The 27310-nt window shown below is 40.3% G+C and overlaps 1 protein-coding gene, 1 non-coding gene and 1 pseudogene across 3 annotated transcripts in view; 2 read left to right on the top strand and 1 right to left on the bottom strand.

Annotated features, from left to right (window-relative positions):
• The window catches only part of CLIC5 (CLIC family member 5), a 164184-nt gene that overhangs the window by 99730 nt on the left and 37144 nt on the right, over positions 1–27310 (bottom strand). The gene's annotated exons all lie outside the window — the stretch shown is intronic.
• LOC114204695 (U6 spliceosomal RNA) lies at positions 2189–2293 on the top strand. The gene has a single exon (XR_003608223.2). It is a non-coding gene; the product is annotated as a U6 spliceosomal RNA (small nuclear RNA).
• The window catches only part of LOC114204589 (10 kDa heat shock protein, mitochondrial pseudogene), a 31647-nt pseudogene continuing 23303 nt past the window's right edge, over positions 18967–27310 (top strand).

Raw genomic sequence — 27310 nt, 5'->3', positions numbered from 1 at the left:
CCTTTCCTTTCCTTGCTTTCCTATTCTTATTTCTGTTCTCTGTTTTGCAGTGAAGTATGATACACATGTGGAAAAATGCACGTAAGTGTCCAGTTCAATGAACTGAAGCCCCATATGGAACACCAGATGAGGAAATAAAATGTTAGTCTGGAAGCTCCTCCTGGTCTCTCTTCTCTTCCTTTCCTCCCCTTCTACTCCCCTCTTCCTCCAGAGTGACCATTATCCTGACTTGTAACAACACAGGTGAGTTTTGCCTGGAATCTTATAGTAGACGCCTAATATACTCCTTGATGTCTGGCTTCCTTTGCTCACCATGACATTTGTGAGATTCATCCATTCTGTTGTGTGTAGCTGTAAATCATCCATTTTCATGGCCACAATTTATGTATCCATTTTTCAGTTGATGGACATGGGCATAGTTTCCAGTTAAGGACTACCATGGATACTGCTGCTATGAACATTCTATCAAGCATCCTTTGGTGATACATGGACACTTTTCTGTTGGGTATATACTTACAAGTGGAATTTATAAGTTATAGAGTATGAGAATGTTCTTCTTGAATAAACACTGCCAGATGGTTTTCCAGAGTGGTTGTACCGATTTGTGTTCCCACCTTTCATTTCATTTAAAAATAGGTACTAAATCTTTTGCATCTGAAATCTGGTCAATTTTTGTTTGTTTTCTCTGCCTTCTCTTTGCGAGTCCTGTTTGTGTTCTGGCTTGCCTTGCTCACAAATATGTGTGTATTTCACTGCTTTGTAAGAAAAAAAAGCAATCACTTAATAATAAAAATAGGTAATAGTACGTATTATGTACCGGACAAAAATGCTCAGCACTCTACATCTTCACTTGTTGAGTCTTTACAAGTAGTGTTATTATCTCAGTGTTCAAGGTGGGGAAACAGAGGTTTAAAGTATTTAAGTAACTTGTCCCTAGACATCCAGCTAGAAAATGGTGGATTTGAACACAGAAGGACCGAGCAGGTGCTTTCAATTACTCTCTCCAACTTAGTGCACACTGGGTAAGTCACTTTGAAGAAACAAAGACACCATCCTGGTCTAAATGGAGATTAAGATCCATTTCCCGATAGCAGTCACATGGAAGGAAGACAACGCCTGTGACATGAATTGGGCAGACGCAAGAGCTCTGTCAATCAGCATGCAGATAGATCATTCACCGCCGTTGGGGCGGGTAGAGGGAAAGGCCTCATAAAGCAGAAGGCACTTGGGCTGAACCTTCCTGACTGGTGGGGCATCTGACAGGTGAAGAAGATGGCTAGGTATCCTGATCACCCTTGATGGCAGGCTGGTTCCCCACAAAGTCCAAGTACAAATGCTTCCTTCTCACTGAAGAAACAGGCACCAAGCCCAAGTTTGCAACTGTCACCGAACACTACAACTCAGTCAAGGTGAGGTTTCAGTGCCCTCTCCTCCTCCTTGGTTTCGGGCTTACATCACCAAAGCCTTTAGAGATCAGTCACCTTCACAGCTGTACCTTCTAAGCCAATGGCTGCATGCTCTGGGAAGGACAAGGGCACAGAGGGAGACCGATACCTTCACTGCATGCCGCACAGACTCATCACTTCCCTGCTCTGGACTCTGGACAGTATTTGCAATAGCAAACGTGGCAGAGGTAAATAAAATTATATGCATAAAATGCCTTTGAAGGTTATTTATTTTTAGATGAAAGATCGCACACTTGTGCAATCATTTTCTTGGCTATGATCTAAACAACGTCCGGTATGATCTCCGCTCTCCTTAATTCCAAACCTAGCAGAGTTGTCTTCTATTTCATCTTCTCCACATATCTACTGCTTATTGGAAAATGGACCAGCTGTCTTGTAATTTCTAGATAATCCCATCCATTTGGACATCCCTCCAGACAACTGGTAGTTTTGATATTATAAACATTCATGTTGCAAAACAAACAAAAAGGTCAGCTTTGGTGATAAAATATTTTTGTGCATATTTCTAGTTTTCAGTTCCACATTCTGCTTTAGTTCAGGATCAAAAGTCTTCATTTTGTACCCTTTAATGTCAAATCATAACTGGTTAGAGTCAATTACAGCTTTGTCCAGAGAAAAACACCTTCTTGATCATAGATGGTGCTTTAATAATCATAGTTTCACAAAGTTGGCACAAGTTTTGGATAAATATTTACCAGCAAAGGGCTTCAAAAACATCTTCAGCGCTCACTTCAGCTGCACATATACTAAACTGGAACAATACAGAGAAGATAGGCATGGCCCCAGTGAGAGAGTGACATGCAAATCTGTGTAATATCCATACTTTCGTATTATTGTTGAAAGCAAAAATTATAACATGTCTTATGGGGTTTTCAATATATTCAGATTCAATACGACACAAAGGGTGAAGGTAAAGCGATTTATATAGTGTTAAGGTTTCTATACTTCACTTGAAGGGGCAAACTGTGAACTCTAAGCAGATTAAGAAAAGTTAGGTCTGTGTGTTGTAACCACTCTGAAAGCAGCAACAGAAAAGTTATACAAAGAGATATAGTAAAGAGCCAATAGATAAATTAAAATGTAATGGGAGGAAATCTTCAAATAATCTAATAGATTTGACAGGGGAAAAAAGAGAGCAAACACAAACCTTATTATAAAATGGTACATTTTCCCCCCCCTCTAGCCTTCTCTCTGCTCGTGCTCTCTCTCTCTCTCTCTCTCTTTCTCTCTGATTCTCTCAAATAAATAAATAAAATTAAAAAAAAGATATGACAACTCTAAATGTATACATACTTAATACCAGAGTTTCAAAATACATGAAGCAAAACTGATAGAACTGAAAGTAGAAAGAGACAAATCATAATTGCAGTTAGATACTACAAAACTTTTCTCTTAGTAATTGATAGAACAAATAGACAACAACAACAACAACAACAAATCAGTACGAACATAGAAGACCTAAACAATAACTATCAACCAATTTGGCCAAATGAATTTTTATAGAATATCCTATCTAAATAACAACAAAATGCGCACTATTTTGAAGTGCATATGGAATATTCACCAAAACAAACCATATTCTGGGTCACAAAGCAAGCACTATATTTAAAAGAATGAAACAGAGATGCCTGGGTGGCTCACTCGATTAAGCATCTGCCTTCAGCTCAGATCATGATCCCAGGGTCCTGGGATGGAGTTCTGCATGGGGCTTCCTGCTCAGCGGGGAGTCTGCTTTTCCTTCTGCCTGCCACTCCTCCTGCTTGTGCTTGCTCTCTCTCTGATAAATAAATAAATAAAATCTTTTTAAAAATAAAAAAAAAAGAATGAAACAATACAAAATATGTTCTCTGACCATAATAGAAACAATTACATCAATAAAAAATGCTTCTGGAAAACCTCTAAATATTTGGAAATTAAGCAATTCACTTTAAGAAATTCATTGGTCAATAAAGAAGTCTCAAAGATAATTAGAAAATATTTTGGCCTGAATGTAAATGAGCATACAACGTATCAGAATTTGTGGGATGCAGCTAACGTAGTCTTAGAAAGAAATTTATGTTTGAAATGTTGTTTAGAAGGAAATCAAGGTCTCAAATCTAAGATTGTATCTTAAGAAACCTGCAAAACCTAAAGCAAGAAGGAATAAAATAATAAATACAAGAAAAAGAACTAATGAAACTGAAAGAAGACAAAACAATGGAGAAAATCAGTGAAACCAAAAGCTAATTCTTGTAAAAGATCAACAGAATTGATAAACTTCTAGCTAGGTTTGCAAAGAGAGAAAGAGAGAAGCTATATATTATCAGTATCAGGTACGAAAGATGGGATAGCACCACAAACTTCACAGCCATAAAAGGATAATAAAAGAAGGATATAGGCAAACTCTCTGCATATAAATTGGAGACTTAAAAGAACCAAATCTTCAAAGACACAACTAACAAAATTCATTCAAGAAGGAGGAGATAACCTGAACAGTCCCATAGACGCTAAAGACATTGAATTTATAGTTGAAAATCCACTCCCCCTAAAAAAAACCTCCAAGCCCAGATGTCTTCATTAATGAATTCAACCAAGCCTTGAAGAAAGAAAGAATACCAATTCTATACAATCTCTTCCAGAAATAAGAAGAGGAGGAAATAAAGAACTTGTATCCAGAGTTTGTAAAGAATTTTTACACCTCACAAATAAGAAAACAAACAACCCAATTAAAAATTAGCAAAAAGAATCTGAATAAACATTTCACCAAAGGAGACACGCCAATGGCATATCAGCACATGAAAAGATGACCAACATCATCACTGAGTAGAGAAATACAAATAACGTGATAACACAACATACCTATTAGAATGGTGAAAATACTACACACGTGATAACCCCCTGTGGTAGGAAGAATGCAGAGTAGCGGGAACTCCCATACATTGTCAGGGAGAATGCAGAACTATACATCATTCTGACAAAACAGTTTGGTAATTCCATAAAAAGTCAAATATAAGCTAGCCATAAGACACACTTGTCATCTCCCGGGTATTATCCTAGAGCAATGAAAACTTAGGTTCTCACAAAAACCTGTACATGAATGTTCATAGCAGCATAATTCATAATTGACACAAACTAGAAACAACCAAAATGTCCCTCAATAGCTAAATGAATTAAAGATATATGGCACATCCATACAACGATAGAGCTCTTCGCAATAAAAAAGAATGAGCACATACAAAACATGGATAAATCTCACCTGCACTATACTAAGTGAAAGGAACCAGTCTCAAAAGATTGCATCCTGAATTGTTCCATTTATATGATATTCTGGGAAGGCAGAATTACAGCGATGGAGAGCTCCGCGGTGACCACCAGGTGCTGGGACTGGTGGGGAGAGGTGGGACTCACAGGGGTAGCAGAAGGGAATTTTTTCTGGTGATCGAACTATTCTGTATCCTGTTTGTGGTGGTGGTTATAGAGGTTTCCGCATGCATTAAAACATACAGAACTCTATCCCCAAAATGAGAATTTTGTGTATATAAATTTTTCAAATGATCAAGGTTCTTAAACACTTCAAAAAAAAAAATGTAAAGCCACTAGATTTTATTTTTACATCCCCTTTCCACACATTCTTTGTTTCAAATCCCTAGTATCGTATCCCATCTTACTATGGACTTAAGATATATAAAGCAAGTCTCTGTTCCATGAGACCTAGTGTGCCTAATTAGAGTCAATCAATAAAGTAGAACAAGCTTTCACTGAAATAAAAAAATAAAACAACAAAATAAACATATTTAGACTGAGAGAGTGTGTGTATGTGTGATAAAAGAACATTTATTATGAAATAACGATAATCCTTTTGGGGAGATTTTTAAAGAAATGTTCATCTTGCCCAGTACCAGAGTATAAGCACACCATTAGGTACAAGCTCCAATTTTTATGTACCTAATGTTATTTAGTTGAACCTACTCATTCTGCCCAGGGTAGTGGCTATTTCTAAGAGAATTAGATTGTCCCTCTCTGACATTCTTTACAAAGGATCTCTCGGAAAATCCCAAGGGCTTAAGGTTCAAGCTGAAGGGACCAGCAGGGTTTGTTGACAGCTGCAGAAACGCCAGTTACACAGTATCTCTGTGGGAGGACCAGGTGGGTGTAGAGGAGGGGAGGTGAGTCCTGGAGCAATTACACCCACAGGAAGTCACAGGTGGGGCTGTGAGGAGGATTAGGGTGTGTTTCTAGCTCTATCTAATCCTTTATAAACTAACGTGCCCTTGGGCATGCTGAACGTGACCAGTAGTCTTGGTCCCCACAGCAGTCTACCTACAGTCTCCCAGGGAGGGGCCTGGGAGCACACTGGACTGAAGCCAAGTGTCCTTGTCAACAACCGTCACTCAACCACTGATTCACTCATTACTCATTCTCGCCACCAGTGTTTTGGGGCCATACTGCTTGTGCTCATTCTCGAACCCTCCAAGAACGGGCATTGTGCCTATTGCCTCCTGCTGATGAGCGATCTTTGCTCCTGCAGTATGCCTTCATGGATTGCCTTATGTTTTTTCCACAAGAGTAAAACCTCCTTGAGGACAAGAATCCAGTCTCGTGTCTCTTTCGCATGACCCTCAGAGCATAATTGTTCCCTGCTATAGACTTACAAACAACAACAACCCCCAAAAAACCACTTGTAAACAAACTGTTAATAATCCAAGGACAATGTACATGCTGGAAAAATAATTGTTGGTGGAATGAATTAATGCGTATCTGGCAGCTCTTTTATTCACAGCGTCGTCCCTGACTAAGGATTCTGCCCTGATTTTACTCCAAGGCTGACATAGGTGAAATGGACATTACAGTGTGGGGTTTTTATAAAGATTCTAATTCTGAAGTAAAACATGGGAAAGAATTATGTAAGAATAATAAGAGTTAACATTTACTAAGAGCCCACCATGTGCTGGAAACTGAACGGCTCCTAAGCTCGATTCATCTCTATAATAACCCCTACAACAGGTGCTATCAGTCCCATTTCACAAATGAGGAAGCAAAGATTTAAGAAGATTAAGGAACTTGGGCGCCTGGGTGGCTCAGTTGGTTGAGCGACTGCCTTCGGCTCAGGTCATGATCCTGGAGTCCCGGGATCGAGTCGCGCATCGGGATCGAGTCCCGCATGGGGATCGAGTCCCACATCGGGATCGAGTCCCACATCGGGCTCCCTGCTCAGCAGGGAGTCTGCTTCTCCCTCTGACCCTCCCCCCTCTCATGTGCTCTCTCTCTCTCTCTGTCTCATTCTCTCTCTCAAATAAATAAATAAAACTTTAAAAAAAAAAAGAAAGAAGATTAAGGAACTTGTCCAAGATCACACAGATCATTATAAACAACACAGCCAGAATTCTGACCCCAGTCTCTCCACCTCGAAAGCCTGTCTTATTAACTCCTGTGCTTTCCGGTGTGTGAGAAGTAGAATGCGTTCGGAGGAGGCTGGGATGATGATAGAGACTTAGCAATTGCTTCTTGAACTGGAATCAGAGAATGAACTGGTCTTGGATAAGGAATGGCTGGATCTGGGGATTCTGGAATTCTCCTTCACTCCGCTTAACCTCAGAGACACCAAGAGACAGAGCTGAAAAAAGAAGTAGGCACCAAAATGTGGCACATGAAGAATAAACAAATACCTAGCCCCTAGAGAAAGGAAAACCGTGGGAGACAAGAGGCCAGAGAAAAGTGATCTGAGGTCATGTTCTGTTGCAGCACCATAAATATTTGGCAGGATTTACTGCTCTTGTAATTGTCTCACTTAATGGCAAAGTTCATACGTTAGTCACAGCAAGATCACATTAAAATACAACTATTACACACATATATTTTTAAAAGCCTTGGACAGGATCCCAGATAAACACGTGTGTAACAGAATTCCAAAAAAAAAAAAAAAATTGTTGATCCATATTACTTTTATGCACACATCTAATTTTCTTTTGGACAACAGGCCCATCTTGCCAATTGATCAGAGATAGCCTTTAATACCTCAAAAAAGGGCATGGTATTAAAGAGACCCCCAGGCTGGGGGTGAAGCAAGATAAGGAATATTGGGGAGGGGAGTCACCTTGTCCATGGGTGGGAGCAGAACGAAGGATATGTTGAAGGAAGTGGGCAAATGCCCATGACCAGATTAGAACTCTGAAAGGAAAAGTGAAGGGTTGTTATGATTGACAACCAGAATCCATTTGCCCTTTTGTTAAAAGACCCCTGAATTTTCCTTGGAATCTACACCTGCTCCATTCACAGCCCATTAGGTTCAAGTGGAGCTTCAGGGATGGGCAGGTGACTCACATTGACCAATGGGAGCACTGAATCCCTCTGAGCACAGTGATTGGCTCAAAATGGACACATGATCAACTTGGAATCAATGTTCCATTTTTTTTTTTTAAATGAGAAAAGTCATGTCTTCTAATAGACTTGCAAAGCAAGCTGCTTAGTGCTGAGTTCGTGACATTTTCATTTACAATCTAGTTGGCAAAGAATCATTTTTTTAAAACTGTAATTATCTTCTCCAGGTGGCAAAGTTAGTAAAGGCTGTTTCTTTGTAACTCCTAGAAGATATAATATGAATCCTCTTTATGATGTGATAAAAAGAGATCAGACTTTGCTCACATTTGGGGTTTTTGTCAGAAATGTGCTTAAGAGACAATTTTTCCTTCTGCTGGGCTTGCAGAGAAACTACATTATGGTCCTGGGGCTGCCCGCACTGTTGTCACCGCTAAGGCAGAGTATAATCGAAAATAAAGCCAATAGAGAGAAAACAAGGGCTAAGAGATGGAGAAAGGAAGCCCAAGTTCTGATGTATTGTTTGAGTGACTAGATCTCTTGGAACCTAAAAATTGATACCCCTGGAGTTTCCTGTCCTGATGGTCAGTAAAATCCTTTTTTGGCTCAAACCATCTTGAGTTGGGTTTTTTAATGTTTGCAACTGGAGATTTATATCCACAACAGTTAGAACGTGCACAGACTGAAGAGGGCTATGGGCAAGAGGTGGTCCATATGATCAAAAAAGATCTCAGGGCTATTGTAAGGTGGACATGGGTCAAAAGCACAGAGATGCACTTTAAAAAGGAGGCCGCATCCTGGGGCGCCTGGGTGGCTCAGTCACTTTAGCCTCTAACTTTTGATTTTGGCTCAGGTTGTGAGATTGAGCCATCAGGCTCCGTGCTGGGTGTGGAGCCTGCTTAAGATTCTCTCTCTGCCCCTCTCCCCCATACGCCCCTCTCTCAAAAAAGAACCCGCAAAAACCCAAAAAACAAACAAACAAAACCCCTCTTGTTTCCATAATACCCTGCGCAAACTTCTACTCTTGTGCTACTACATTGAAATTATTTGTTTATGAATCTGTTGATTTCTAGAACTAAGACCTTCAAGGACAGAAGACATCTCAACCCTCCTTTAATCACTTCTTGCATTATAATCATCACTTTACATATCCACAACCCCAACAAATCTAGCTTTATGAAAGCAGGACTGGTGTTTCTTATGTGTGTTTCCTTGTGCCCATCACACAGCCAGGCCTACGGTATGTGTCTAGATCTGTCTATTTGTCCACATTCACTAATTCATTTGGTAAATAACTTATTAAGATTTTGTTTTATTCCCATCACTGTGCTTTGCAGAATATAACATGTTGCTCCAATTCTTAAGGTTTACACATTAAATAATATAAACAGTGTTTTTTAATAAGTTGCTTGTTCTGGTATCTTGATTAAGTGGAAAATGACTCCCTCGCCCCTCCCCCTCTCCATGGGATTTGCTCTCTGCAGCCCATGACTATTTGCTGTTTATCAACAGATGCCATAGTGAAAATAATAAAACACAGTGTGTGAAAACACAAAAGTGAGCCTTGACTCCTAGGTATAAGGTATGAACAGTTAGTTCCCAGGATCACAGGGACTAATAAATATACGAAAAAGCACACCAATTAACTACAAAACAAATTGCACCAATGGAAGATTTCTCACTTATTTAATTGGTAAAAATGTGTAAAGACTCATGAAAAAAATTGTGAGTAAATATGCAATACAAGTAGGGAGTGTACATTGGTACAACCTTTCAGAGGTCAGTTATCTATCAAATTTGAAGACATAGTTGGGTCATATGAAGACTCAACAGGCCCGTTGATAGGAAACTCTTAAGGAAACAAAGGGTGTATGTTCAAAGGTGTTTAATGCATCATTGTTTGAAATAAGAAAAAACTAGAAGCAAACTAAATGTCCATTAGAAGACTGATTGGGTACACTTGGTGCATCCATATAACAAAGGATATTACAAAAAGAACATATATGGAGTGACATGGAAAGATGTCAGGATATATTAGTAAGTGAAAAAGAAAACAAATTATGGAAAAGTGCATGAACTTATTTTGCTTTATGTAAAATATATGTAATTTTATATTATATATTGTCTGGAAGACTACACACAAAGTGTAGATAATGGTTATTTCAGAATAGTGGGATTAGGAGGAAGAACATTTCAATTTTTACTTTTTACAACTTTTATACATTGTCTGAATTTTTCTTTTTTTTTAACACGAAGTGTCTTTTCTAATCAAGTTGTAGGGAAAGCCTCAGGCAAATCAGCTAGACTGTGTGCAGCCCTCTTAGAGCTCCCTGGGGCTCTGTGAAGTCAACCATGTTTGTCTTTGTGAAGCCAATTCCCTCCTCTTCAGACCAGTCCCTGTATTCAGAACCCTCATCCCTTACCAAAACTCTCACACTAGTAGATCTTACTTTCCCCTTGTCCCTTCAATAAACACATACTGAGACCCTCCTACTGCTGTTGTCCTCACATCTGTCCACAGACAGGAACTTAGTGACTCAGGCAGCAGTCATGTCTGCATTTTAAAAGGGCATCATGGAACACTGGGTGTTACATGAAAACAATGGATCGTGGATCACCACATCAAAAACTAATGATGTATTGTATGGTGACTAACATAACAATAAAATTAAAAGAAAAGGGGGGGCATCACAGGAGAAGGCGATTGATAACACAAAGACCCGCATTCCGAAAGTGTCTGGGGCCAGACGAGTTTCCTAGGACAGTCTGAACCAGAATCACTGAGGGAGCGTCTATAAATGCATCTCTCTGGGCCCTTCCTACAAACACTGAATCTGAGGGTGGGGCCAGGAAAGCTACAGTTTTGATAAGCTCCTTCGTGGTCCTCATGCCCCTGGAGCTCCTTCGCCATGGGCACAGAACGAAAGAAGAGAGGAGAGTCTGGGGGCCGGACACTTTCTTGTGGCTCTCCACAGCCTTTGTACCTTTATTCTGAATACACAGGAAGACCCACCTGGTTGTCCTTGGCAATATCAGCTGAGGACACCCTTAAGTTTGGATTCTGAAAGCTCCACAAAGACCCCAAATAGAGAGGGAAGAAGATAACACCAAAGGGCAGGAGACTAGCAATTTTGTAAAATGAAATTTCTACCCATAGATGGATTTCTCTGTAGATTTATCTCCATCTGGGAAGAGTCTTTCCTACTTATCCTGTGCTGACCGTCACTGTAACCAGTAGACTGATCATCGTCAATATATCTATTTAATAAGAATGAAGTTAAAAAAAAAAAAATCGTTTGGTCCTCAAATGACATCTGAAGAGCCAGTTGAAGAATAAGGAGAATACATGGACACAAAACGCTATGTTAATACAAGGGGTTATGAATTTTTAAGGGTGATGTTGGCATGTTTGAGGAAGACCTAGGGTAGTATCCTAGGACTCCTACTTACCACTTGCCAATAGAACAGAAACCACCCAACCAACCAATCAAAGATACCATTTGAGATAATGCCTGAGTAGTTAGCTTCTCCCCATTACTGGAAAAGTCTGGATCTTAAAATACTGGAAGCTCAAATTTGCCCTTAAGGAGACCCTTCCTCTGTTCTACGGGATCAATGATTCTGAAATTTGGCTGCATTTGGGGGCTACCAAAATGTCATCACCAAAGATTCTCATGTCGCTGTTCTGGGCTGCAGCCTGGGCACTGGGATTATTTGTAAACTGCTCAGCTGGTTCTAATGTGCAGCCAAAATTGAGAGTGTTGCTTGTTAGAGACTCTTCTTAATCCCACATATGGAAGGCAAGACCTACCCTCCAGAAAGCCCTGAGCTGGGAAATAATCCCGACTTGGGTGCTTCTGGCTGAGACATGTAACACATTGTCTAAGTATATAAGGGTGGTGGCAGCCCATGCTTGGGACACTCTGCATCACGTCTTCAAAATCCACCCCTGTTTTCTGCCTTCATTAAACAGCACCCTGTGACCCCAAAACTGCTAGAACTCATACAGGAATTCAGTCAAGTGGCAGGATATAAAATCAATGCACAGAAATCAGTGGCATTCCTATACACCAACAACAAGACAGAAGAGAGACAAATTAAGGAGTCGATCCCATTTACAATTGCACCCAAAACCATAAGATCCCTAGGAATAAATCTAGCCAAAGAGGTGAAGGATCTGTACTCAGAAAACTATAAAATACTCATGAAAGAAATTGAGGAAGACACAAAGAAATGGAAAAACGTTCCATGCTCATGGATTGGAAGAACAAACATTGAGTGAAGATGTCAATGCTACCTAGAGCAATCTACACATTCAAGGCAATCCCCATCAAAATACCATCCACTTTTTTCAAAGAAATGGAACAAATAATCCTAAAATTTGTATGGAACCAGAAGAAACCCCGAATAGCCAGAGGACTGTTGAAAAAGAAAAGCAAAGCTGGCGGCATCACAATTCCGGACTTCCAGCTCTATTACAAAGCTGTCATCATCAAGACAGTATGGTACTGGCACAAAAACAGACACATAGATCAATGGAACAGAATCGAGAGCCCAGAAATGGACCCTCAACTCTCTGGTCAACTCATCTTTGACAAAGCAGGAAAGAATGTCCAGTGGAAAAAAGACAGTCTCTTCAACAAATGGTGTTGGGAAAATTGGACAGCCACATGCAGAAGAATGAAACTGGACCATTTCCTTACACCACACACAAAAATAGACTCCAAATGGTTGAAAGACCTAAACGTGAGACAGGAGTCCATCCAAATCCTAAAGGAGAACACAGGCAGCTACCTCTTCGACCTCAGCCGCAGCAACTTCTTCCTAGAAACATCGCCAAAGGCAAGGGAAGCAAGGGCAAAAATGAACTATTGGGACCTCATCAAGATAAAAAGCTTTTGCACAGCAAAAGAAACAGTCCACAAAACCAAAAGACAACTGACAGAATGGGAGAAAATATTTGCAAATGACATATCAGATAAAGGGCTAGTATCCAAATCTATAAAGAACTTAACCAAACTCAACACCCAAAGAACAACTAATCCAATCAAGAAATGGGCAGAAGACATGAACAGACATTTTTCCAAAGAAGACATCCAAATGGCCAGCAGACGCATGAAAAAGTGCTCAACATTGCTCGGCATCAGGGAAATCCAAATCAAAACCTCAATGAGATACCACCTCACACCAGTCAGAATGGCTAAAATTAACAAGTCAGGGAACGACAGATGTTGGCGGGGATGCGGAGACAGGGGAACCCTCCTACACTGTTGGTGGGAATGCAAGTTGGTGCAACCACTCTGGAAAACAGAATGGAGGTTCCTCAAACAGTTGAAAATAGAGCTACCATACGATCCAGCAATTGCACTACTGGGTATTTACCACAAAGATACAAATGTAGGGATCCGAAGGGGTACATGCACCCCAATGTTTATAGCAGCAATGTCCACAATAGCCAAACTGTGGAAAGAGCCAAGATGTCCTTTGACAGATGAATGGATAAAGAAGAAGTGGTATATATACACAATGGAATATTATGCAGCCATCAAAAGGAATGAGATCTTGCCATTTGCAACGACGTGGATGGAACTGGAGGGTGTTATGCTGAGTGAAATAAGTCAATCAGAGAAAGACATGTATCATATGACCTCACTGATATGAGGAATTCTTAATCTCAGGAAACAAACTGAGGGTTGCTGGAGTGGTGGGGGGGTGGGAGGGATGGGGTGGCTGGGTGATAGACATTGGGGAGGGTATGTGCTATGGCGAGTGTTGTGAATTGTGCAAGACTGTTGAATCACAGATCTGTACCTCTGAAACAAATAATGCAATATATGTTAAGAAAAAAAAAAGGAAGAAGAAAATAGCAGGAGGGGAAGAATGAAGGGGGAGAAATTGGAGGGGGAGACCAACCATGAGAGATGATGGACTTTGAAAAACAAACTGAGGGTTCTAGAGGGGAGGGGGGTGGGGGGATGGTTTAGCCTGGTGATGGGTATTAAAGAGGGCACGTTCTGCGTGGAGCACTGGGTGTTATGCACAAACAATGAATCATGGAACACAACATCCAAAACTAATGATGTAATGTATGGTGATTAACATAACAACAAAAAAATTTTTAAAAAAAAGTACCCTGTGAGCTTGACACAGGCTAACATCCCACCCCAAGGACTGCACACTCAACTTTCCATAGGCCATAGGTTCAGCCTGACGTGTGGGCATTAAAGGAGAGAAGGGCCACTAAATTTCAGAGCATTGGATCACAATCGTACTGTGGTGTTGAGCAAACTACTAACACTTAATGTGAGCTATTGTCTTCAGCGTTCGATGACATAAAGAATGTGAAATTACTGATTCAAAATAGGTGCTCAACACGTTAAACATTTTTCCCCGTGTCATTTTACTCCAACCCAAATAACCCCGTCAAGTAATTAAGGTAGATGATATTACCATCACCTTGTGGGGAAAAAAATGCAGATCTAGAAAGTTTAAGTGACAAGTCTGAAGTTTCAAACAGTATCAATGGCAAAAGCGGGCCAGGAACAGAGGTGTCTTGGCTCCCAATAGCCACTTCCTTTTCACTATTTTACAGTGTGCTGTGACATTTGCCTCAAAAGACAGCAGAAATTTGCAAGTCTTTGACTAACATTGGAAGAAATAAAAAGAGCTAATGAAGCAGAAAATGTTTCCCCTCAAGCAAAAGACACTCACTCAGGACAAGTATAGCCATATGTTTCAGAATGTATTGTTTACACAACTGTGTTATTTAATGGCTACCTGGCAATTGTCCCATGCTTTAATTCCTTTTCAATGACATAACTGCCTCAGCTCCCCTATCAATGCCTCCAGCTCTCCTGTCCTTTGGATTTGTTTGCTTCTGGATATTGAATCTCTCAGAACTGGGTTTTGAAAACTCTAGTATAGACTTGCATCAGGCCTGTGCACCATGTGCATCTACCCCAGCCTCTTGCTTTGGCCATTTGGACGGAAGTCACCGGTCATTTTGCACACTTAGTCAAGTCACTCTGAGAGCCGTCTGTTTGACTGGGGCACCAGCTGACCCGGTGGTTGTGTCAGAGCCAGAGTCAGTCTGCAGTAAAGCTTCCCCACTCATGGCCTCGCCCATGTCCTCCCTGTGTTCCAACGCTCAGGTCCTTTCTACCTTGCCAGGGAGTCTGTTCCAACCCTTTCAGCCGACAGCGATTTATTCCTTTTGAAACTCCGGGTCACTTTTATTGTTTCATTTGGCACTTATTTATCTTTTGGCAATTTATTTATTTTTATCCTTGCTGTTTCATCTTAAGCTGTGTTCTATTATTAGCTTTCCTTTCAGTCTGTGAATCTTGTCTCCCCAACCACTCTGCCATGTCTTGAGGTTAGGGACAATGTTTTATACTTTTTTTTATTTGTTCCTAGAGCACACGCAGTGCTAGAATCATGCTCAGGAAGCATTTGTTGGATAAATAAATGGGTGTTGAACAAATTCAGTGGCGTTGCAGAATATCAAGTATTTTATTAGTGGATTCCCAAGGATTCAGGGTTTATAAACCTTATGTGTTTGGCAGTATAACAGTTGTGATGGTTTGTTTCGATAATAACATGGGAAGTCTTAGTCTTGGGAGTTCCTGTCTTCCAAATTCTCTATCTCCTTACTCCAAAATTACACATAAGACAATAATTGAGGTCTCCATAGTATATTCTATAAAAGCTGAAAAAAACGATTTTAAGATTCCTCCAGAACAAGCCTCCCCCCAAAAAAAATGCCCCCAGAAAAGATTTATTTTCCATCCTTAGTTTAACAACTCTTATTTAATCTCAACTCTTAACATTAAAAAAATTTTTTTGATTGAGATATAATTGACATATAACATTATGTTATTTTCAGGTATAAAGTATAATGATTCAATATTTGTATATCTTGCAAAGGTCTTAATATTTTTTGCAGGTGCTACATTTTATCTCTTTTGCTTCCGTCATGAATAGTCAAGGAATTCCTCCATAAGAAGGTCATGACTGTTCTGGTTGGCAACTATTAATTATTTCCTCCTCTACTCACAACAGTGTTAAGGAGTTCTTTTGCAAATGGATATGGAAAACTTGATTTGGCTCAAAAATCAAAAACACAATCTTTTGGTCACAGTTGATCCACTGAATGACATAGTTGGCAAGCTTGAAAGAACAAATTACTTCAGTTGTGTTATTGGACAAAAAGGTATGAGTGTAGACAAAGTAGACTGTGTTCAGTAAGAAATTGACGAAAGCACAAAGGGATGAATAAATAAGTGAATGGATCATCTCTGGACATCAGAGGAAGCCCTTGCTTTGCTGAACAATTCTTGCCTGTCCTGGGTGTATACTGGGAACGTGGTCATCACTGCGTGGCTGAAAGCACAGGGAACATACAACTGGAGAATCACAGGAAGGACTGGTATTAGGTTACAGATTCACCAAAAGACAGATCGCTGAGTGGGTAGAAGACAAATTGTCCTGAGAAAATTAAGCCAGGGACAATGAGCCTCAGAGTTAGAGACTGAGACCTGGGCCTTCAGACCAAGCCCAGGACATATTAGACTCATAGGGCTCACTCACTAATACTAGTTTTTTTTTTTTTTGTTTTTGTTTTTATTTTTGTTTTTTTGTGGCAGAGCTCATTGACCCAGACTCTCAAGTACCCATTCTGTGATAGCAAACATATTAATTCTAGAGTGAAGGGAAAGTAGGAATGAACCTGATCCAAAGCCTTTATTCCCCCCCCCTTTCACATTCATAGATTAAAGAAAAAATGGAGAACAGATGTTTTATCCACAGTTAGTGGATTACATGGCTCGGTAATATTTGTTGACTAAATGAATGAATGTTGGACTCACCTACTTGTGCTGTGACTGCAAATTCTAATCTCCAAACTTAAGGACCCTACCTTTCAGAGAGGTGCTGCCGGCCCAGGTGGGTCTTCAAACCCTAGGCTCCCATTCGTGCGTGCCTGGGAGCAGTGCTCTATCTCTGGGAGAAATGGGGCAAACAAGGCCAGCCTTGGGTTGACTTCTCAGAGGCCCTTCTCTGGGATAATTTTTCCAGCTTACACCCCAGTCTTGACATACTCTCTGCCAAAGTCAGCACATAGGAGCCCCAGACAATGGAAAAGGAGAGAAAAAGGAGAAAAGGAAGTTTAGTGACATAAAAAATCCCACTTCACATGACAGTTTTTTAGAAACTCAGCCCTAGTTGGCTCATCCAAAGTTAGTTTACATTCATAGTATCCGTGGGCCAAGAGACTCTCTCTTCCCAGATTGGCTCGTCTGGGGAACCTGCCTTTCTGAAACATTTTGGCTCTACAGAAACTGTCGTTGATTTTACTAATTTGGATGTTGTTTTTCAAGTGACAGAGAAAATTGTTATAATATCTGAACTATTTATCTTAGATTTTGCAGTTACAGCAAAAGCTGATGTGTTGGAAAAGATAAATTCAATAAAATTATTTGTATCCTGATACTTAGGTGATGAATAGCTTCATAATGCCATAAAATCTATGTATTCTTGTGATAAAAATACCATTAAGTGCTTAGATAATAGTTTAGATCTAAATAATAAAATAATTTTGTTTTTTTTTTTAAGATTTTATTTATTTATTCGAGAGAGAGAGAATGAGAGATAGAGAGCATGAGAGGGGGGAGGGTCAGAGGGAGAAGCAGACTCCCTGCTGAGCAGGGAGCCCGATGCCGGACTCAATCCCAGGACTCCAGGATCACGACCTGAGCCGAAGGCAGTCGCTTAACCAACTGAGCCACCCAGGCGCCCTAATAAAATAATTTTGAAAGGAAAAAATAATACTATGAATAATGGGAAATTAAATCTTATTCCTGGATGGAAAGCCAAATATTCTTAAGTAACAAAACTCTGTTCATATGATAACAATTAAAGTCGCCATAGTATATTTTATAAAATCTGAAACACTGATTTGAAGATTTCTACAGAAAAACAAGCAGGAAAATATACCACAAAAAAATTTTTTTCCCAAGAGGATTAATGAGGATTTACTTTCTAAATTTTAAAACAAGTGACAATTAGCAAAACTATAATATTAAGGTAAAAGCAAGGACGAAATTATGAGATAGAATACATATTTCAAAAGTAGATTGAAACTATTATAAAAATTTACTACATGAAAAAAATAGAATATACAGGGGCACCTGGGTAGCTCAGTTGGTTAAGCGTCTGACTCTTGCTTTCGGCTCATATCATGATCTCAGGGTTCTTGTATCCAGCCCTGTGTTGGCCTCTGCACTAAGCATGGAGTCCGCTTGGGATTCTCTATCTCCCTCTCCCTCTGCCCCTCCCCCTGCTTGTGCATGCTCTCTCTCTCTAAAATAAATAAATAAAATCTTTTTTAAAATAGAATATACAAATACAAGAACTAATCATAATTCAATATATGGGCACAATGAAATCACAGTACAGACAATACACCTCACATCATATACTACAATAAATTTTGGTCAAAGCAAAATGATGAATGTAGAAAGGAAACTAGAAAAAAATAAGCACATTCTTTTCAATTAAAAAAGGAAGAAATATTTCTTCCTGATTGCTAATATAATATTAGACATAAAATAGATGTTGGAACATAAAAAAACCAAAAGGCCTTAAAAGACGAAATGTAAGTGAGAAGAGTATATGTTATAAATGTTAAAGGAAAAGTTTTACCATAGAAATTACAGAGTTGATCTAATTATTTAAGGTCAGTGTTCAGTTTTCATTCAAAATGAGGTCACAGGAAATAAATGGAGGGTTTACACACAAGGAAATGTCAACAATAAATCGCCACATGGAAAGATGCTCAGTGTCAATTGCAACTAAAGAGATGTAGAGAAAAGTACTCTGAAGGACCACAGTATATCCATTAAAGTAAGTGCAGGCATTGGCGGTACAGAGAATAGGCTTCAGATTCAGATATGATCTTGGCTTTGCCATGTTTTAGGCAGTGTCTTTGACCAAAGGTCCTCATTTCTCAATATCATTTTCTAGCCAGTAACAGGAGGCTATTACATATTGTGAGGACAAAATGATTCCTGGAAGTAAGTAGTACAGTATTTGGCACACAATGAATGTCTCCAATAATGGTATGTGGCAGTAGTCATGGTGGAATACAGTGGTGATGGTGCTGGTGGTGGTGATGGTGAAGGTGATGATGGTGATGGTGGTGATCAGGATGGCGGTGACAATAGCAGATCATGGTGAGAGTAGTGGTTATAAAAGGAATGGTAGTGATAGTGCTGGTGTTGTCGGTGGATTTGATGATGGTGATGGTAATGAATGACAGGGATGGGGTGGTGGTTTGGTTGATGAAGGTGATTGTGATCTTGGTGACACTGTTTTGGCATTTTGAAGGTGATGGTAACAGTCGGGGTGGATGATGACGATGGTCAAAGGAATTGATGATAGTGATGGTGTTGCTTTTTATTGTCATGGCAAAGCTGGTGATGCTGGGAGTGGTCATGATGTCAGGATAGGGGTGATGGTGGTAGTGTGATCAAAACAACTTAAAATGATAAATACATTTCTTGGTAGATAAATCAGAAAAACCGAATGCTAAAAATTCAAAGCTATTGGACTTTTAATTTATTTTTTAGCCTTCCTGGAAAGCAATCTAGCAATATATAGCAAGATCCGATATATTATACACTTTGACACAGAAATTAAACTCTTGGGGATATTATCAGAAAAAAATCCCCCAAATTAAAAATGGTCTGGAAATGGTATAGCAATGGTATTTATAACTGGGAACAATCCAAAGCCCCAACAATAGGGAAATGACTAAGCAAATCATGATACATCAAGACGATGGAATAACATCATGTAGCTATTTAAAGTGAAACATGAGGAAATATGCATATGAAAAAATTGTGTTAGAACAACACAAAACTGTGTGTTTGGGTAGTCAAGTGTGCATTTGTGTGCTTTTAACAAGAATAGAAGAAAATTTAAACACATGTGCATAGACTTCTGTAAAGGTTCAATATGAATTCAGCTTTTTCCTTTTATGTATACTTGCTCAATGGACCCTGAATTTATGAAAGTTTATGATGGAACCTCAAGCTATACCTCACTCCAAAGAGCTGGCACCTAACCAACCAATTCTGAGGCAAGCTGCTTCCCATCCCTTCCTTGGGTCCCATTTACCACCCATCCTTGAGTGCTCTTCCCAACTCTCTGTGACTCATTCTGTCCTCACGATGGTCAAGGAAGAGCTTTCAAAACCAGAATAATTTTTGTTCCAAAACTAAACGAAGGGGTCATAAAAAGCCTAGTGGCGTCTGAGTATATATCTATGAATTTGAATGTGGGATGGATTTGTGATTGTATATAAAAAGCCCACGAGTATTGATAAGCTGTAAATTTTAGGGTAGTCATTTGAGTCCTCTGTGCTTCCGTTTCTCTGTCTATAAAAGGGAAAAAACAATAGTAATGATCTCCTTGAGCTATTGCAAGGGTTAAATGAGATGCTCCATGTAAAACATGGCAGGATGCTTGGTACATAGTGAGTTCATGTTTATTGTTATTTGAATGTTAGCATTGCTCTTACTGTTCTATGTACTCTTCCAGAAAGTATCAAGAGCTCCGGATTAAATACAAAAGCACTGGGTTATCAGCTTCTTCATCTATACGATGGAGCATTAGATCACATGATTTGTGACATTCTGTGACTCTGTTGTCTAGGAGACAATCATGTTCCTCTTTATGGATTTTTGCCTCATTTTAGGAGGGATAATAATAAACTCAAAAAATATAAACTTAAATGGGCTTCCCCCCAAAACTTTATTTTTGCAAATTTTAAATATTGCATTAATAAAATACTAATGTTACCTTGCTGAAATATTCTGAACACTGTCTTAACTCTCTCAATGAAAACATCAAAAGGTTACATTTCTTCATTAAATATGTTAAACTTAGATTTGAAATAAATAATGGCTGATCTCTCTGAGTTGGGCTTCATTTTTTTCAATAATTCTTTTTTTAATTAATTAATTAATTTATTTATTTATCAGATCGAGAGAGAGAGTGCACATAAGCAGGGGGAGCGGCAGGCAGAGGGAGAAGCAGGCTCCCCGCTGAGCTAGGAGCCCCATTCGGGACTTGATCCCAGGACTCTGGGATCATGACCTGAGCTGAAGGCAGACGCTTAACCGTCTGAGCCACACAGGCATACCTTTTTCAATATTTCTTAGTTGACTTGGGTTTCTGTACCTCCAAGTTTTCTCAAGGGTTTTTATTTTTGTTTTTGCTGGTTTTCTTCCTTTGGGATTTTGTAATTTTTCAAAACCAATTTATTTCAACCCATCAAGATAGAAGCAACATTGTGAGGTCCACTTAAGAAGTGGGGCAGGTAACTGTAGGCCTTAGGAAATTCAGAGCCCCCAGATGCTCACCCTGGTGTTTTTCTTCCGCTCCCATCATCAACACAGGCACGCCTCTGGAAAACCCTAGAGGGCACTGTTTTCTTGCTTGTTATCACCTTTGCCTTGACCTCTCAATGGGAAAATGGAAAGAAAAAAAGCGGAGTGAAATAAATACATCATAAAGGAAACACAAACTGTCCAAGCCTGAGGGGAATGAAGGTATCAAGTCTAAGTTCCTCTTTGCCAGGTGAGGATGCAGAATCCCGGTGGTATGAGGAACTTATCCAAGGTCACTCCATCACTCACTGGTGGCAGAGCCAAACCTAGAGTCCAGACCTCAGACCCAGACCTTCTTTCCTCCACCACCTGCTCTTTCATCAGGGAAAACACAGGGAAGGATATATTGAGAAGTGTCTAATTCACAGGGATATTCTATCCTGTGACTCTCTACTAGCCCACCCATAAAATTTACACCAGATAACTGCCTTATTAGCACCAACAGAGTAGGTTGTTGTTAATGGATGCGATGGTGATAATATTATTGATGATGACGGGTTACATTTATTGAGTACCTTCTGTATACCAGGTACTGTGCTAGGTGCTTTATATAAATGGGCTCATTTACCCTTTGCAATAGCCTTATAAGGCATGTACCATGAGGAAAGTGAGAATTAGGAGTGTTCAGTACATAGCCCAGTATCACACCTGTGGCAGGCGGGGAATTAGACCGTAAAAATAGACCAGGGCCTTCATTTGCTTATCTGCCATGTTCTCAAATATCTGTGACTATAGAAAATGAGATCAAGATGAATTAAAAGAGAGAAAAACTTGAGGTAGTGGAGGAATGGCAGTTGGACTAATTTTCTATCTTCTGTGCTGCCAAATCAAATGAGGCAAACTCCTAATGTCTTCGGGTCACATTCTAGCTAGTAAGAAAAGATGGGAGAGTTGCTTCAAAGTTAGAGGTAGCCCTTGGAAGAGGTTGAGGTTAGGATCCATACTGAGGACAGGTCAGAAGAAAAATACCTGAACCATGGAGAGGGGGAAGAGAGAAATACCCTTTACCTGTGTTTCATTTACCTCCTGAGGACACTTCCCTCACCTGTTGGCACATGGCACCAAGTTAAGGCAGAGAAACTCTCTGTATATAACTTGTATAGGGCATCATAATTGTCACTGTATGCCTGGAGGGAGTGGGAACCCATCCTTCAGTTCCTAGACTCATGGGATGATGGCTCAGCTCCTATGTGCAGTGTCCGCTGCTGGGTGCCGCGGGGCAGGCAAAGCTAAATAAGACGCATTGCCTTCTTTGATCTGCTTGTGCCAAAGCTGAGAGAGTAAAATATTAGGGGCAAATCGTGCTTGATGTCGGTATTGACTGCTGCCCAAATCCCAAAGCAGGCATAAGGACAGTAAGTTGTCATCCCTGGAATGCCACTTAGGGCTTCTTTCCTTGCAAAATGCCAAAGGAATTCCTGGCTATGGTTGAAGTCTTTTTGACCGATAAAAAAAGCAAATATCCTGGTAAAAGTCACCACCACGAGCCATATTTATACCTTGGCACGACTGCACTTGCCAGATCCTTTTCCAAGAGTGATGCTCGAGGAAAGTGCAAAGAGAAGGCAAGAGAGGAGAGACAGGAAGTAAGTACAGGGAATCTGTGGCTTCTAGAAGACAGTTTTTACCTGCATTATCACTGTTCAAGAGGAAGCTTCCCCAGAAATTTACATAAATTTGGAAATCACATGCTGTGGTTCTGAATTCTTTTGCTTTTGCTGTCATGATGAACGTTCATGGCACTGGCAAAACGTAAATGGAGCCTTGGTGATCCTTTGTGTCACATATGGAGAACAGACCTATTTGTCAGTGTCAGGGGTCTAGATTTCTTTAGGTGAGCCTGGATGAGAATGTTTTGGGGAACTTGATTCTTTCATGAAACAGTTAACTATTTCTCTCATACGGTTTGCCTATGGGGGGGCCATAAAGCTATTAAAGGTATAAAAACACATATCCGGTGATTCCTAGGATTACAGAGCAATTAATGAAAGCTAACCTCTAAACGTTATCCTCTTGAAGCCAAAGAAAGTGGGAGATCAGCAGCTTGAATTCAAAAATATAACTTGAGGGTCGCCTGGGTGGCTCAGTCGGTTGAGCGTCTGCTTTCAGCTTAGGTTATGATCCGGGGGTCCTGGGATCAAGTCCCACACTGGGCTCCCTGCTCAGCGGGAACCCTGCTTCTCCCTCTCCCTCTGGCTCTCCCCTTGCTTGTGTGCTCTCTCTCTCTCTCGCTCTATCTCAAATAAACAAATAATAACTTGAAAAATCACTGACAATGAAAACCGAATTCAAAAACTCTCTTATAAAGCATCAGGGTTGGGGAGATTCATCTGCTGGGTTTGAACACTTCATTCTTGGGCACGCTGCTTCCCCAGAACCCTGCAGACACCTAGCCCACTTTCCATAAATAAATAATTCTTAACTTGCTGACCTGGAGCAGTGATGACGCAGCCCCCTCCACCCCACTCTCCTCTGAATGTAAAATGCCCTCTTGCATTTTTAATGCAACTCCCAAGACTCTGTGTCAAGTTTCCACAAAGTTTGCCAGAGGAATTAGCTGCCTCTTTTTAATAGGCAGTTCCAAGAGGTCAGAGAATAAACTGCCTCCCCTTTTTTTTTGGTCAAAAATGACAGTTTTAAAAAAATTAAGAAAACAAAACACTTGATCCAGCATACTGCATTTTACAGTTTCACAAGATTGGTTTCTATAATTTTACATCTGGTCTGACACACTGAAATTTACTTTATTTAATACAATAACCACCAAGTTATTATTATTTTTCTTGCTTCCTTCCCTTCTTTCCGCTGCAGATGTGGGAAGCATGACTCACCCTGGACTGACTCACAGCAAGCATGACTTCATGAAACACTCACAGAGTCGGGGACTCAGGGGGCTCAGCCTCCACAACACTGAGCATCAAGAAAACACTGGCCTTCTGGGCAGCAAGATGGTCCACTTTTCCATCTAAGGATCTCTTGTGGAAATTTACTTACTGCCCTTGGGTCTATGGTTCCCTGTTTCTAAAACCAGACACCTGAATCAAAGCACTAAGCCAGATAAACATGTATTTAATTATTATTCAAAGTCAAGGTAATTTTATTTTCTTTAAAAAAAAACTATATCTAATCTTTTTAAACTTAGTAAGTACCTAAAATTGAAACTAGTATAAAAATAGATTTACAGAAGAAAAAAATGACACACACCTGTAAGATGACTACACAAATGTGACCCCTGTTAACAGTTTGGTATATCTCCTTCCTATCTGTGTTCTAACACAGGTTTTTCATTTTTCATATCTTCCAAAATTGAAATTATACTCTACTACTATCTACCACATCTTATTCTTCTCTCCTAATAAATAGTATCCACAAAATTTCCAACACGCCCTAGTCCTTAGAAACCCTGGGTAAGTGATCCCAATGAATATAAACATTTGGTATTATTACCTTACAAATACAAATTTCAACAATCACTTGAACTATGTTGAGGCAGGTATAGACACTTTGGGGTAAGAAGGGGGGAGGGGATGGGGGCCGAGAAGAAGGTGCCAGAATTACTCCTTGGTTTCCTGAACTATCTTCTCCACCAGGATTTCAAGAAAACCACAGTTTGCATTGAAGGTAAAGAAACAAAGTAGACTTGACTTCCATAGATGAATCTTGGCCCCCTTACCAGAGGGTACCGATTTCCTTGACTCTGATGTGTCCTTTTGCCTTTTGGGACTTTAGTTCCCTCCACTGTGCAATGAAAATCATCTCTAAGGCTCCTTTCTCCTCTAATATCCTCTGATGCTATCTTGTCTAGCTCACCTGAAGATCTTCCTCGTCAAAGTAAAATTATTGGCCAGACAAGCTCATAAATTCTACTTCAGTGGAAACAAAAGAAACCTGGTGAAGGACTCGCACAGTTTCCCCCAAACAACCTGACTGCTGACTAAGAGCACGAAGAGCGCAGGGAGGGTCAAAAGCCTCTTTAATGTCTCATAACCTGATATTCCTGTTCCAGAAGTAGGCACTTTACTTAGGATTGATTGTACGGTCACCAGTGTGGTCCCCAGAGACCTTACCCCTCACCTAAAAACTGATTTTTACTTCCAGCTGGGTGTATGCCGCATGATGACTTTTGACAAGGGCCATTTAAAACAGAGCCCAGTTAAGAGTAGTTACAGTGTCCATCTGTTAACAGTGGTTTCCTTAAACGGAGGCATGTGGCAGAGAAGTCTGACACACAGGAGGTGATTGTTCCTGAGAGATATCACAGAGCCTGGCGCAATTTCTTACCACACGCCCGGAGGAAGTGTAGAGTCCAGGATGGCTCAGCCTTCATGTCAGATTGTTGAAACATCAGGACTGAGCCATCTGTGTCTAAATACCCAGTTGGGTATAGGAAGATGCTTGGAATCCTCTGACCTACCCCAAGCAGGATTTATTGGAATTAATTAATTCCAATTAATTTAATTAATTAAAGCAGAATTAATAAAATTCAAAATCCTTGGTCCCCTCCCTAGCATCAGTTCCTTCCAAGGCTCAGAAACGAACCTATGATAGCGTTCACATAATCATTTGTTTTTGTAAGATTTGCAAGTGCAAGATATTCAAGGAGCAATTGGTTGAGACCAGTGTCTCCTTTCCATTACAACTTGGCCTCCGTTAGATTTTCTTTGGTATTAGATTGGAGTGGCCATGAGGATTTTGGGGACTTCACAAAGTGGGAAGTTAAATTGAAGAATCTATTTAGTTTGGGTTTAGTGGGATATATTTGTGTGGTTCCAAGTCATTTCTGGTAATGGTTATGTTATGTTAGATGCCCTCAAGAAGGACTGGCTTCTGGTAATACTCTCACCATCCACGGTGCTGACTTACCCAGGTCATGACCTAAAGGTGCAAGGTCAGAGGTCATCGTGCAATATAAATATGTGCACCCCGATGTATGCACGTAAAGGCGGAGAGTCAAGGTTTGAGATATATAGAGCCAGGAGCTACTCTGCAGAGTTCTCCCAGTTATCAGATACGGAAAATCACAAGCAGTGGGTTTAGTTCTTACCAAAGTTTAGTCAAAACAGAAGAAGTTCTCTCCTGGCAGGAATATACTCAATAATGCAGCATATATAATAATAAACACGCTATACATTTTTAAGGGGAAGTATCCCAAATCGACCTTGTATATTTGTGGTATATCAACCCATACTGGTTCTATAGATAATCACATTTTTGCACCCTGTCAACCTTAAAAATCAAATGTTGATCAGTTGTCTTAGTGAGGGAATTATCTTTCTCCTCTCCTATAAAAGGGGACATTACAAAATTGTCATAAAACGGAGAAGCAATCAAAGTGTACATAGTCCAAAAAAAAAAAAATGCAGGGGGGGAAGTATTGGAGATGTGTGGTAAGTACTTAATTAATAAAAGTGAGTTATTTTTCTGGATTTTTGCTGTTTGTTGTACTTGGCAGCTTTTTTTAAGCTGGTGATTTGATTCATTTTCTCATTGCAAATGAATATTCACTTCCATGTCTAATTTTATATTCATAATTTGGTAACCATTTGTTGAGGAGGGCTCCTTGATTGCACAAGCTTCCAGCCCCAAGAAACCTAGAGCTGCCCCTGCTCCTCGCCTAACCCTTGGCATGAGAATGCTTTCATACTCTGCCTATTCTCCATCCTCCTGAGTTCAAATACCCCCTCTGTGGGCTCCTTGGCCCCTGTCTGGCTTACATCTCCTTTCTAGGCTCTTTGCCTCCTTATTCCGAATCCCACCCACACTGTTGCCTTCTGTGGCCCACCCAGCATCACCTCAGCCTTGTTCTCATCCCCAGCTCGGTTCTTCCGCATCCATCTCCCAGAACTCAAGCGCAGGTCAGGGCCCTAGCCTTCCTCCTTGCTTGGGAGAGGAGTTCAGGTGGGCAGCGAGGACAGCTCAGGAGAGTTTAGCCAATTCCTTGATCAGGGGTTCTTTGCCTCGTGGGGGAAGACCTGGCAGAGAGCCTGAAAGGCTCAATCAGTCCCATCATGGTGGCTTAGCCATCAGAATTCGTGCTCCAGACCATGGCAACAGCAGGGAAAATGAGCTCTTCTCAACTGGTAAAGGGCATACATAATC

The sequence above is a fragment of the Eumetopias jubatus genome, unplaced genomic scaffold (genome assembly GCF_037043125.1).
Source record: "Eumetopias jubatus isolate StellerSeaLion01/CBP00866 unplaced genomic scaffold, mEumJub1_p1.0 scaffold_6, whole genome shotgun sequence".
Taxonomy (NCBI): Eukaryota; Metazoa; Chordata; class Mammalia; order Carnivora; family Otariidae; genus Eumetopias; species Eumetopias jubatus.
The sequence above is the reverse complement of the archived record's forward strand: the minus strand, read 5'-3'. Positions and strand labels throughout refer to the sequence as shown.